At 37.3% G+C, this 13267-nt stretch overlaps 1 protein-coding gene and 1 non-coding gene across 10 annotated transcripts in view; both read right to left on the reverse strand.

The window, feature by feature from the left end:
• ROBO2 (roundabout guidance receptor 2) overlaps positions 1–13267 on the reverse strand; it is a 581558-nt gene that overhangs the window by 226353 nt on the left and 341938 nt on the right. The window lies entirely within an intron of this gene.
• On the reverse strand, positions 8919–9034 carry LOC123784447 (U5 spliceosomal RNA). The gene has a single exon (XR_006777443.1). It is a non-coding gene; the product is annotated as a U5 spliceosomal RNA (small nuclear RNA).

Below are 13267 nucleotides of genomic sequence, written 5' to 3' on the forward strand. Positions count from 1 at the left end.
CCAGGCCCCCCATGATAGCTATTGCTAATAATATTTATCATTACACTGTTAGATAGGTCAATGTCACTCTACAAGCTGACAGAGTATGATTTAAGTTTTCCTATGACAGAACATTACTGAAACCACACATACGAGTTTACATTCCCTTGGAAGACCTTTACAGTCTCTGCCTCTTTCTCCTTCAGAAATTAAAACAATAAATAATGAGAAATTGTTATTCTTCATGAGTAGACATGGGATGGTTTCTCCCTTAAAGCCTCCAGAAGGAACCAAACCTTGATTTCAGACTTCTGACTACCTGAACAAAGAGGGAATAAATTTCTGTTTTAAGCCACCCAGTTTCTGCTAATCTATTCTGTCAGCTGGGAAACAATTGCACCCATTATTTCTTTCTTCCAACCCTTTTTCTTCCAACTATAGACAGCTCTTCTTTCATCCTTCATGGCATATGGAACACGCCACCTTTGGTCAAGCTTTCTTGATCCCTAAACCATTTTTTCTTGATGTTCTCACTGTTATCATTTTTTTAAATGCTACAACAGACATGGAGCGCCTGGGTGGTGCAGGTGCTTAGGCGTCTGACTCCTGGTTTTGGCTCAGGTTTTGATCTCAAGGTCCTGAGCTCAGCAGGGAGTCTGCTTGGGAGACTCTCCCTCTCCCTCTGCCCCTTCCCCCATACACGCACCCTTTCTCTCTCTCCCTCTCTCAAATAAATAAATCTTTAAAAGATAAAATAAAATGCTACAACAGACATATTGAATTGTGTTGTGTTGTTTAAATGGCTGCCTCTACCATATTATTAGCTCTTGGAAAAGGCAGGTTGGCCTTATCCTTTTAAATCCTTAACTCCTAGTATAACAGTAGTTTGCATAGAAGTCTCAGTCATATGAATACACAAACACAACTTTTTTCTTCAGTGTTCTTAAAGAAATCTGGGGTCAAATAATGTTTGGAGTGTGACTCTCGAAATAAAATGAAAAAAAAAAAGAGAGAAATATAAATGAAAGTAATAGAATAAATTATAAATTGTAAAATTTAATATTATTAAGTTAATTTTAAGCTATCTTTGGTAAGTTGAGCCATGCTTAATAAAAAATACCATATAACTAGAAAGGTTACTATTTATATCTGCAATAAAAGTGTACACTTGCTTTGGGATATAGATGTACCCAATAAGTTGCAAAATTATGGTGCTATAATAAGAGTAGAGCCCCCTTTGAATAAGGGAAGGCTGATTAAAGAACACCAACAAAATTGCTGCTCCGGTACTCTACCCACCCCACGCTAGACCAAGCTGCCATCACTTCAGACAACAGAACTGCCAAAAAGGCTGCTGTGACTTTTTCATCTACCTCTCTACAGGTCTGCAAATCATAGAAGGATGTTAGTTTCAGTGAGCTATGAATGTTGTCCAAGGTGAGATTAAAAGTGAAATAAACAAGCAAAAAAACTGGCATAGCAACAGGGCTTATTTCTTAATTCAGTTTATATGTTCATATGGTCCTTCTTTAATTTTTTTTGCTGCCAAAATATTCTGTAACACAAACAAAAAAAACCCAAAGCACATTAATATATAATAAAGCCATTTATTTAATAAAAATATTAGAACTGAAAAGAAAATTTTTTAAAAAACCGGTAAAATGAGAAAATTGTAAATATATTAACAATAAAAGCAGTTAATGTATTTGCCATGATTATTCATTAAATTTAGCTCCAAGTTTCTAGGAAAAAAAGCATTGCTTTGAGTACTGATGTCACAATAAAAATAATAATATCAAATTCATGTGAAATCTACCTTCTGTAGGTACCATTTTCTTTCTTTTTTTTTTTTTTTAAAGATTTTATTTATTTACTTGACAGAGAGAGGGACAGCCAGCGAGAGAGGGAACACAGGCAGGGGGAGTGGGAGAGGAAGAAGCAGGCTCCCAGCAGAGGAGCCCGCTGTGGGGCTCAATCCCAGGACTCCGGGATCACGCCCTGAGCTGAAGGCAGACGCTTAACGACTGAGCCACCCAGGCGCCACTATAGGTACCATTTTCTGAGTATGAGAATATTATGATCGTGTAGTTAGAAAACAGAAGAAAATATTGTGGCATATCATGGCATTCTTTGTTAAAAATGAATTTACTAATTTTTGAAGTTTTATAATATATCAACTACATAAACCAGAAAGATACAGATCAATGTGGTCTTTGTGGATTGGTCAAATAAGCATTCTATTCTGTCATTAAATGGTCTTGGTGTATAATTAATGACTTGGGAAATGCAATAGGGAGCTTGATGTATTTATTATGTATACATTATTGAAGTTCTTGGAAATCTTAAAACTATACCCCAAAGCATTTTCCTCTGGTCACATAATCTATGAAAGAAAAGTGAACTATTTCTCCTCTTTGTGGTGTATTACCATTTCCTTTCAAGCCATCTTTCCAGGTTTGTTTTATTTTTCTCAATGGATTAGTTGAATGTGAATACATAATAACAAAGAAGAAAGTAAAATATTTCTGGCCAATCCTATAACTGACAAAACAAAACAGAACAATATAAAAAACCAAAAAAATTCAATCAAGAAAATGTGGTCACCTTCCATGAAAAACACTGGGTACTCTTGCTTTTGCTAGGTATGAATGAATTTGTTCTTCAGTATTGAATGTCCTTCACATCATTTTAATTGCACCGACATACTGCTAATTTTACTTTTCTTCTTTTGTTGAGTTCAAATGATAAACCCAATGTCTACTAAAAGAAAGATGTCAAAAAAAAAAAAAAAAAGCCCAGACTTTCCAGCTGCTTGAAATTATCTAACACTGAACATGCACCTACTGAACTCATTATGTTTGCTCACCTCCTGACCGAAACTGCTCATCCTCAGTATTCTAGACCTTGACAAATGACCTCAAAGTGTAATTTTACCCCAATTAGAACCTTGTGGTCATTGTTATTTTTTTTTTCCAAATAAGTCTCAAAGTCCTGTTTCCCCTTCCTCTAAAAAATCATTTTAGGATCTACCCCTTCCTCCCCCCAATTCTATTGCCATTTTCTTGTCATCTCCCTATTATATTTTGCCTGGACTATTGCAGAGGGCACTGAATGGTTTATGACCTCCAGTTTTGACCAATCCCTGCTCCACGTTGCTACCAAATATATCTTTCTATAATACAGACATGATTATGTCACTGTTGATGTTTATAGAATAATATCCACACTCCTTAGAATCATACTCATTCACTATGACTCTAATCTATCTGTCCAAGCTGAATTCCTGGTTCTCCTTTTGTTTCAGTCATTTTCAAAGCCTTAATTTTGCTTTCCCACACCTCCCAGGCAAAGTTGAACATTCACTCTTCTGTTCTTCTGTAACACTGTTTATTTCTCTGGGTCCGCACTTACCAACATCTGATACTAATTACAATAATGGTGAACATATGCCCTGAATATGCCTGAATGGTCTTCATGTTAAATATTCTCTCCTGTTGTCAACCCATGGGTGGGGTGATCAGTCATGATTTTTATTTAAAAAAAAAAGGTCACTGTATCTTGGGACTCGTCCCACCAGATAGGCAGCTCCCTGAAGGCAGGGTGGGGTCTCAGTAATCACAGCACTCACTGTTTCTTTGTTTAATTAAACCAGATTGGAAAAGGAATTCTCTATTTATACAAGTTGACTATGAAAGGAGCCACATGTGATAGATTACCAGAGATCTCAACACTGTCTGGAAATCTGTTCTCTTTCAACACAATTCATTGTTCCTCTACAAAACAATGTAAGCCAGTGTTTCCATTTTCTTTTTCAAACATTAATGTGAAAAAATAATCTTGCATCATGAACTGCACTCTATAAAAATCAAACATATGCGACTGTCTACCACCCCTACCCATACAACTGCATATATGGGCCCATTATCTACCTTGTCTCATGAATGGATGATCTGTCTATGTGTCTAGAGTACAGCAACTTCTCCACTTGTCTCTAGCTCCCATCTCCTTGTGCCCACTCAAGGACCTGCTTCAGCAATTTTCCTCTTTCTCTTCTGTATCATTAGTTTTTCCCTCTTTACTAGATGATTCCCATAAGCATTCAGACAAGCTTTTAATTATCCCATTTTAAGAACAGATGAAAACAAAACTCCTCTATTGTCCCAGCTTTCCTCTCCTGATACTCTCCATGTCTCTCTTCCCTGTTGTGCTGCAGAACTCTGGGAGTAACCTCCTTACTTAGAGTCTCCAATTTCTTTTCTCACATTCTCTCTTGAACCCTTTGCAATAAACACTTGTCTGCTGCTACTCCAGCAAAATTGCTCTTATAATGGTTACCAATGACCTCCATGTTGTGGTATCCAATGATCAGTTCTTGTTGCTCACCTTCTTTGACCCTTCACTAGCATTTGACACAGTTGAATATTCTCTCCATCTTTAAATATCTATTTCAATTACCCAAGGGATAACATACTCATTTCATTTTCTGCCAGCTATCAAACAGATTGTGTTTCCTCTCTCTTTTGCTAGGTCCTCTTTATCTTTTCAACCTTTAAAAATAAAGTGACCCAAAATTCAGTCTTGAGATTTCTTCTACCTCTACATAAACTCTGTGTATAGTCTTATCAGCTCTCATGACTTTAATTACTACCTGTTTGTTAGGTTTCCAAAAGTCCAAGCCAGACCTCTTCCTTGGACTCATACCTCCAACCACCTACTTCATGTCTCCATTGTTATATGTCAACCAGACAATGTCAGATTTGACTTATCCATTAAACTGTCACCTCTCATAGTCTTTCCATTTCAGTAAATGCCAATTCCCTTCTTCTAGTTTAGCCCATCAAAGCTGAGTCATCCTTGACTCCTGTCCTTTTCTCATCATCTCACAGAAGCTCTCTAATCCTGATGGTTTTAGCTTCATAATATATATGATTCTAATTACTTCTCAATACTTCCACTGCCCTGACCTGGTTAGTTCTCACCTGAATCATTGTAACTTCCTTCCCTGTCTCAGTTCTTGCCCCCATGTGGGAAATTCAATTCAATGCCAAGAGTAATCCTTTTAAGACATAAGACAGATCATGTCTCTTCTTCTTCAAAACCTTTCAGTGGTCTAGCTTGGTCTAAAAGCCGAAGTCCCCAGGGGAAGTGCCTGACCTGGCCTCTGCTCACTACTCTCACCTCATCCCTCAGCCTACCTTCTCCTGGACCAGGCTGCTTGTATTTGCACAAGACTCCCAGCACTTCCTAATTTGGGACCTTTGCACTTGTTCTCTCCTCTTCCTCGAATATTTTCCACCCACACTCCTCATCCCCAACATAGTTAATTATTATTATTTTTTAATTTCCCTTAAGGCTTCACTCAAAATTCACCTTCTCAGGGAGGTTTTCCCTGGCCACTCGATCTGAAATCACAACTCCCCAGCTTCTCACCCCCCACCCCCCAGACACACATGCTTTCTCGTGTTTCATGCTTTCTCTCTTGTTATACAACTCAATCACCCAAACAATATGTTTCTTTATTTGCCTCTATTGTCATATCCACTTCTAGGAATAAAGCTCCATGGAGATATTTTGATCTCTTTTGTTCCCTTCTGAATCCTCAGTGCCTAGAAAAGTACTGGGCTCAGAGTCACGCTTGGTAAAAAATTTTAAATAAATGCATACAGTTCAGAAAATTTACTGCACTGACTCATCCCCAAAAGCTAAGAGGTATTAGCTACAGTGGGAAAGGAACACCCTTTACTAACTCAGTGCCCGGGGCAGATGCTAGCTCAGTATAAAACAGGAGTGTGGGGCCAGGCCAGGAGCGAGCAGAGAGCCCCCAGGAAATGGATTAGGGAATCATTTCTGGGAAAAGTCCTGGCAGGATGGGGCTTTTGGAGCCTTTGCAAAGATTTCAGATCGTTAACAGAGAACCCTGGCCTTGGCTGCTCAAAGATTGCCCAGAGCTTGAGTGTTCCAGGAATGAATACTTCTGGTTTGAGATTCCACTCTTCACCATTTACTGGGATCCAGGAAGCAACTGACCCAGAGATTCAGTCATGGAGCAACAGTACCCAAAACCGGGTTCTTCTGTACAGGGTCTGAGTCAGTAGAATTTGAAGAGGGAGCGGGCAGCTTTTATTTGTAACAACATCCCAGCATAAAGCAAATGTCATGTGTTGTGTGTCTTTATAAAACATACGTCATAACCACAATTGAAGCTACTCTGGCTCCAGAGCTGGCAGCTCTGTCCCTTCTGTACCTGCAATTGTCCCCTCTTGGTTTCCCAACATGGGGTTCCCTGGGAGCCCTCTGGGCATCAATCTCCAGTTCAAAGCCGGCTGTGACTGCTGTGGATGTTCCTCCTTTTGTCAGGGATGTGGATTAAAGCCCCTACAGCTGTCTCTGGCTAGCTGGGCTCGCTCTAATCAAATGATCACGCACACGCAGCGGCCTGGAAAGTGCTTTCAGAATCTACTGCCTGAAGCTTAACCAGTGAGAATTCCATGTGAGTTAACAACTCTCCTCTTCTATATCAGACACATCTCTGGGTGGTATGAGGCTATCCGTCAACCACATACTAATAAGAATTTAGGTTGTTTTTCTAATAGCCAGTCAAAGTCAACATCACTAAAGTGGGGAGGAGGAAAAAAGGTAATTGGAACATTCAAACTTGCTATATCAGGTCACGAAGGAAACAATAAAGGATGAAATACAGTTTTGCATGCGTTTTTATGGTATAAAAACATTTTTAAAGTGCACTGTAAAATGGCTTGCTCCTAGCCTTGTCTTTCAGCTTCACCCAGTTCTCATGCCCATTACCAAACAATACATCAATTTCTTCTGTGTCCTTCCAGGTATGGTTTGTGCATGTATGAGCTAATGTGCATACATGTTCATATATGTACCTATAAGTTCAATTTTCTTAGTTTTAAACAATAGTTTAAAATGGGAATGTATAATTCAGCACCATTATTTTTCCTGCCTAATTAAAGTATCTTGGGAGTCTTCCTGTGTCAATGCATAAAGGCCTTCTTCAAGTCTCCTATTGGTTGTATTTAAGTTGATGACTATCTTTTGCTATTTAAAACAACATTATAATGCATAACGTTGCACATAAAATGCCATTTTTGTGCACACACCAATTTATCTGAAATATACGTTCACACAAGTGGAATTCTAGGGTCTAAGGTTACAGACATTTAATTCATATTGCTAATTTGTCCTCAATAAAGGTTTTATTACTTTGTACCCACACCGGCAATGCATGAGTGGGCTTCAGGGATGACTTCGGACAAATGTGCAAATAGCCTACGGGTACTTCTTTCCTGGGAGACAGGGATAAATGGGTAACAGGAGTCAGGAGAACCCTGAAAGTGGTACCAAATATGTTTATTTTTACTCTGTGCTTATGATAACTAAAAATTACTGAAAGCTTCACTGTACTGGATGTAACACAGTCATACTTGCGAGGCAGCCCATACCAGAACCGATAGAGGCAAGAAAAAAATAAGCACTATAGATTTTTCTAACATACTTCTAAATTAAATTTTAAGAGCCATAATAATAATAATAATAATAATAATAATAATAATTTTGGAAATAGAAATCTTACATTAAGGGTAGGTAATTTATATGTTATCACAGATGCTGAAAACTCTATACAGAAACAAATTCCACAGACAGATGTATTTATCTAATTATCTGTCATGGCTTCACATTTTTTGAAGATTTCTGCATCGAGTGTTAATTCAAAACCAATGTTGGTACACTCGCTGGTACATACACTTAAAATCATTACACAGCTACCACAGCTACCATTTCTAACAGGGCATGTAAATTAGTTATTGCATGCAATTCACTGATCACTTATAAGATAACCCAATTAAGGAAATAAAGATTAGCGACATACATTATGTAAGAAGTAGTTTCTGGGTTACATGTATTTTTACTGTGCTCTTCTAAGTGTTAACATCTCTAGATTTCAATTTCAGTTTTGTAATGAAAAATGATGTGATCAGAATTTGTGCCTGTGCGTGTGCGTGGGGGTGTGTGTGTGTGCATGCATGTGTATTATGCACTACTCACTTTGGTCCTTTCCTTGGCCTGATAATTGGAAATATTAGCTAGAGACACATTGTGATGGGGCTCCAGAGCTTCATCAGAATCAATTGAGCTGCCAGAACATTTTTAATGCTATTTGAAACCGTTAATGACAAAGAGGCATTTGCTTACCCATGGTCCAGTCCTTCTCCAGTGAAAATTACTGGTCATGAATCTGGTGAACATTTACAGGAATCTGCAAATGAAACAGCTAAATCCTTGCTGACAAGGAGCCTCATAAAGGCGGCTCATTTATTCTCTCAGGGCACTCATGCCTGCCACCGGATCAATAGAAAATCTCATCTGATATATTCTTAAATGCCATAGTGCAAATGCTCTCTTTGCAATTTTGCAGGAGAAAAGGCCCCACTTCCACTTTAAGGGGCTGACGCCAAATTCACTAAATAAACACAAATAATCTTCCCCTCAGTTTCCTTTGGTCTTAAAACCTGTAGAATGAAAAGGATGTGGTTTTTTTTCTCTCTCATTAAAAAAAAAGTAAGATTCAGACACTTGGGGGTTTTGAAATTAACTACTAAATAAGAGTTTATGATTTAGTTGCATATCTACCAACATACATATTAACTGCTTCAGAGTTTCAAACCGAAGATATGAATTAGCAACTTGTTGCTGTGTAACTGTTCTATAATCTTTACTGGTTTACTCCGCAGAAGCAATGATAATCTCAGTAAAGGACTTTAAAACATGTATGTATTGGAGATGCTAGCACAAACAATTCTAAAGCACAGCTAAAAAGAAAAGGGAGCTTAGAAGTGAGAACTCTGATAGCAATTGAGGAAACAGCAACAATAACATGAAATTTATGGTAACAGGTTTGTTTTTATTTTTTTTTAAGCCCTGCATACGCGAGGCCTCAAAAAATTGGGTAAACACTCAGAATTGTTCCTCTCCACGGAAATCTTTAGTAAAAAGTGAAAGATTTATACGATCTGAAGAGAAACCAGATATGGTAACAGGTTTTTAAGCCCAGAATCTGATAGGATATTACAAAATATGGCAGAAAAGATTTTACTTCTTCTATAAATGCCCTCCTTTATAAATGTCATGACTGCTTACTAGCAATTTGCCATTTAATTAATATGGGGGTCTGTCAATTCTAAAATCTGAACATCGTAATAAAATGCCTCTTGGTAAGAGTACAGATTCTAATATGGTTGGTAAATTAGGAGGTGAGGGTATGTATAAAGGGGCACGCGTTTTCCTTTCAACTTAGAAAAGCTCAACAAGGACATTAAATCTTTTTATTCTTTCCTTTATTGAAAAGGTAAAAGTTAAACACACACATGCGCGTGCGCACACACACACGCACAGAAAACACACTCATATAAAAACTTATCATGGAACAAACATACTAAACACACAGAGGTGTATGTATTCTGAAAAGTCAGTTAACTACCTGGTATATTTGTTTACTACATTATAAAGACTAGAATGTTCCTCAAAGATAAAATACCTGGATGTAATTCAAGGAAAAATTTTACTTTTATTTTTCATTTCTCCTCATCGCCCCCATACAATTACTATTATAATTATAATTGCACAATTCACTGACACATCTGTACAAAGAATATAATTTGGGGGTTTGGGGAAAAGCATAAATTTTCAGCATAATCAAAACTAAAGATTCAAACTGGTGTAGATTTCATTTCATCTGTTAGTAACATGCAAAGTGAACAAGTTTAACTCCATAATCCTGCCAGTGACCAGGTATGTATTAATATAATAATCTGTTTTTCTGTTTCTTTTTTCCTTTTTTAAAGATTTATTTATTTATTTTAGAGAGAGAGAGAGATCGAGAGATAGCAAGTGTAGGGCGAAGCAGGGGGAGAGAATCTCAAGCGGACTCCTTGCTGAGCACGGAGACCGAAGAAGGGATCCATCCCAGGACCCATGAGATCATGACCTGAGCAGAAACCCAGAGTCAGGTGCTCAACTGACTGACTCACCCAGGCGCCCCTTTCTTTTTAAATCAAAACTCAAGAAGAGGATAAACATTTTTACACTTTACCAAGTAAAGGCGCTATTTTAAAAAAGTTGTCTTAAAGATGAGAATTCACGTCATAAAAAAGCAGGAGCATCACTTTTACAAAAATCTGCTTTTCTTTCTTAAACTGTGAAGAGTTGGGTGTAGGTAATGGCCTAGGAGGCAACAGGCCAGCAGGAGGCCAGGAGGATTATCCCTAATTACCTCATGTTTCACCTTAATTAACTCCTGATACAAAAAGTAAACCCTACAGGAATGATGGAGAGACCTTAGGCCAGTAGGCAAGATATCTAAGCTCTCATTGTTTGCACAGGATAATCTTTCTTTTGAATTTCCCTTAATTCCTCCAAAAGATCAACTGATGGGCACACAACTGAACAGTGATTAGCTGTGCTACAGAGATATTATGCAATTTTTCATGGTTGTTCTTGGCATGGAAACCATATTCTCAACAAGGCAATGTATCAGTGGATTGTCATAGTACTTTTCATTCTATATGTTTATAAGGTCATATAAATAGCCAAAAAGCTCTTCTAAAAGACTCAGGACAAAGTATTCTGTGGTTGATGTAATACTCATACAAGAAAATATTTGACCAAACCACTAATAACATTTTTTTAAATCCACCAAAACCCATTTTCCAGATGTCCCTGTACCATATATTCCTTGACACCAGAAGGCAATGTGAACTCTTCCTATTTCCTCATCAGTTTGGATTGATAAATACCTACAAACATAAAGGGAGTCACAGCTATTAAAAGCAATACAGCCTTTTCTCCTATTCTTCCTCATAAAGGTGCCTCATCACTGACTACTCACCACATTGCAATCTAAACTGGAAATAAAGTTCAGACATTTGCTAAGTTTAAAATATCTAACTGAGGGGGGGACAGGGAGAAATACTGAAGCCTAGCACTTAAAAACATGTGTAAAAATCAAATGGACTGCTTGTAGTCAAACTTTTTCTGTAAAGGGCCAGAGAGTAAATATTTTCAGCTTTGGGTGTGGTTAGATTTGACCCAAGGGAAATTTGTGCTGACCTGTGCACCGTTAAATAATATTTCTTGCATTCCAACAACATTGTGGGGGGTTATTCCCCTCTTTTACCTTAAACTCCTAAATTCCTAAAAATCTCAAATCCTTTAGTAGACTTAGAAAAAGTTACATGGCAAAACTTTATACTTTCTATAATTAATATTTACCCTTGGGGCACCTGGCTGGCTCAGTGGGTAGAGCATGCGACTCTTGATCTGGGGGGTTCTGAGTTCAAGCCCCATGTTGGGTGTAGAGCTTACTTAAAAAATAAAATCTTTAAAAAATACATTTATCCTTAACTGAGTAATGGCAATTCTGACTTCTGCACATTTTTAATTATTGCCTAATTTTACCTGCAATGTTAACTTATATTTAGGGCAGAACCGTGTCACACACTTACTTTAAAGTCTTAATTGTTATTTAAGGCTGAACTGTAAGGATAATATGAAGATATTAAAGGTATTATGGTAATCTTAATTTTTTGTTAATTAAACCCATCTGCAGCATTGAAAGAAACTACATTATTTTTTAACAAAAAAAGCTTTAAAGTATTATTTTATTCCTATGAAAGAGTACAATTTCAACATTCCCTAGTGATTGAAATAAGAAGTCTTCAATCAAAATAAGTAAATATCTGTGCAACATTCATTCACTAACATATGAACTTATTCACTTTTTTTCATTGAATTCTAAATTTTTACTCTTTACCTGTTGTGTCTCTCAGCCCTGACCTAGCAGTCTATCAAAGAAGAAGCACCTGATATATCAGAAATAACTGGGGATACAAAGATGTATCATAAGAGAGGTCGCTGCTTTCAAGACCCTCATAGTCTGGTGGGATAGACGGGTAAACAATTCCGTGAATGTTCCTCTCAGAGAAGTACGTCCATGTATATGGATTGAAGCAGCACAAGACCTGAGAGAAACACCACCACTTGGGGAGGGTCTGAGAAAACTTCAGGGCAAAGACAGTGCCTGGGCTCAAGCTTTACTCAGCATACACTGAAACCTGTCCTTCAAAATCAGTTCCAAAACCTGAGTAAGTCTTTTTTTGTCATGCGATCATCTGAAGACAATTAATTCCCATTGACTGAAATTACCCTCATCTTATTCTGTCGGATTTTTTAAAATTCTTATAACACATGTTGAGTAATTATAAGAAGAAGAGCGAATGAATATTTCACTTCTATTTTGCCAAATTTCCCATAATTGATTCCAGGTAAGTTCCCCTTCCCCCATGAAATTCTAAGAACATCCATATGTCCTTGTAAAATGTTACATTAATCATTTGGAGAGAGTTTTCCCTCTTTCATATTTCATTGGAACATATGTGAAGAATGACATGCTTTGAACTGCAGAATGCATTTTTTTCATATTAGGAGCAAACATTGGGATTCCTGTTTATGCCATGCCGTATTGCCGACCTTTTGATCCCTTGTTATTTATGTGTTTATTTCTAGACTGATTACTAAGTTTAATTATGACATCTGTAGGCTCTTAAAATGTCAAAGCTTGTTGTCCAACAACTGTGAGAAGAAATACTGTAAGTGACACACAGAATAAGAAATGTAATCATGAAATTATCTGTTTTATATAAACACAGCTAAAAGTCAGTTTTGCCTCCTTACATCTTATGCAAGCTCACACACTTAATGTTTATATAGAGGGGTTATGTACATAAACTTACACATGAGATATTATATTTCGTAAAGTTTTGCTGTCTTTTAATGACTTCCCCATGTCTGATGTTTATTTTAAAACCAAGGACCCATGAGTAATGATATTCCATATAGAGAGCATCAAATAAAATTTTTGCAGCCTCAATGTACTGAGGAATTATTATCCCCCAATTCCTTCATAGTTGTAAAGGAACTGTGGTACTTGGGCATCTTTAATTGGATGCATCCATTTGTAATGTTGTTTTAATACAGCAAATGCCAAGTGAAAAACAACCGTTTCTAAGCTTAATATCAAATGGAACCCTGACCTGCTCCAACCAATCCAGGTCTGAGAACCACGTGCCAATTGAAAAACCTTTTTCTCTTGGTCTGATTCAAACTCCTCTATTCTCACTTAGATGTATTACTCCTTTGAAATGTTTGGTCTATCACTGGTTACAAATTCTGCAGAATATGTCCCTTAGAGCTTCCTTTCTGATATCTC

This window comes from Ursus americanus, chromosome 4, assembly GCF_024610735.1.
Source record: "Ursus americanus isolate L20-20 chromosome 4, mUrsAme1.1.p, whole genome shotgun sequence".
Classification (NCBI taxonomy): Eukaryota; Metazoa; Chordata; class Mammalia; order Carnivora; family Ursidae; genus Ursus; species Ursus americanus.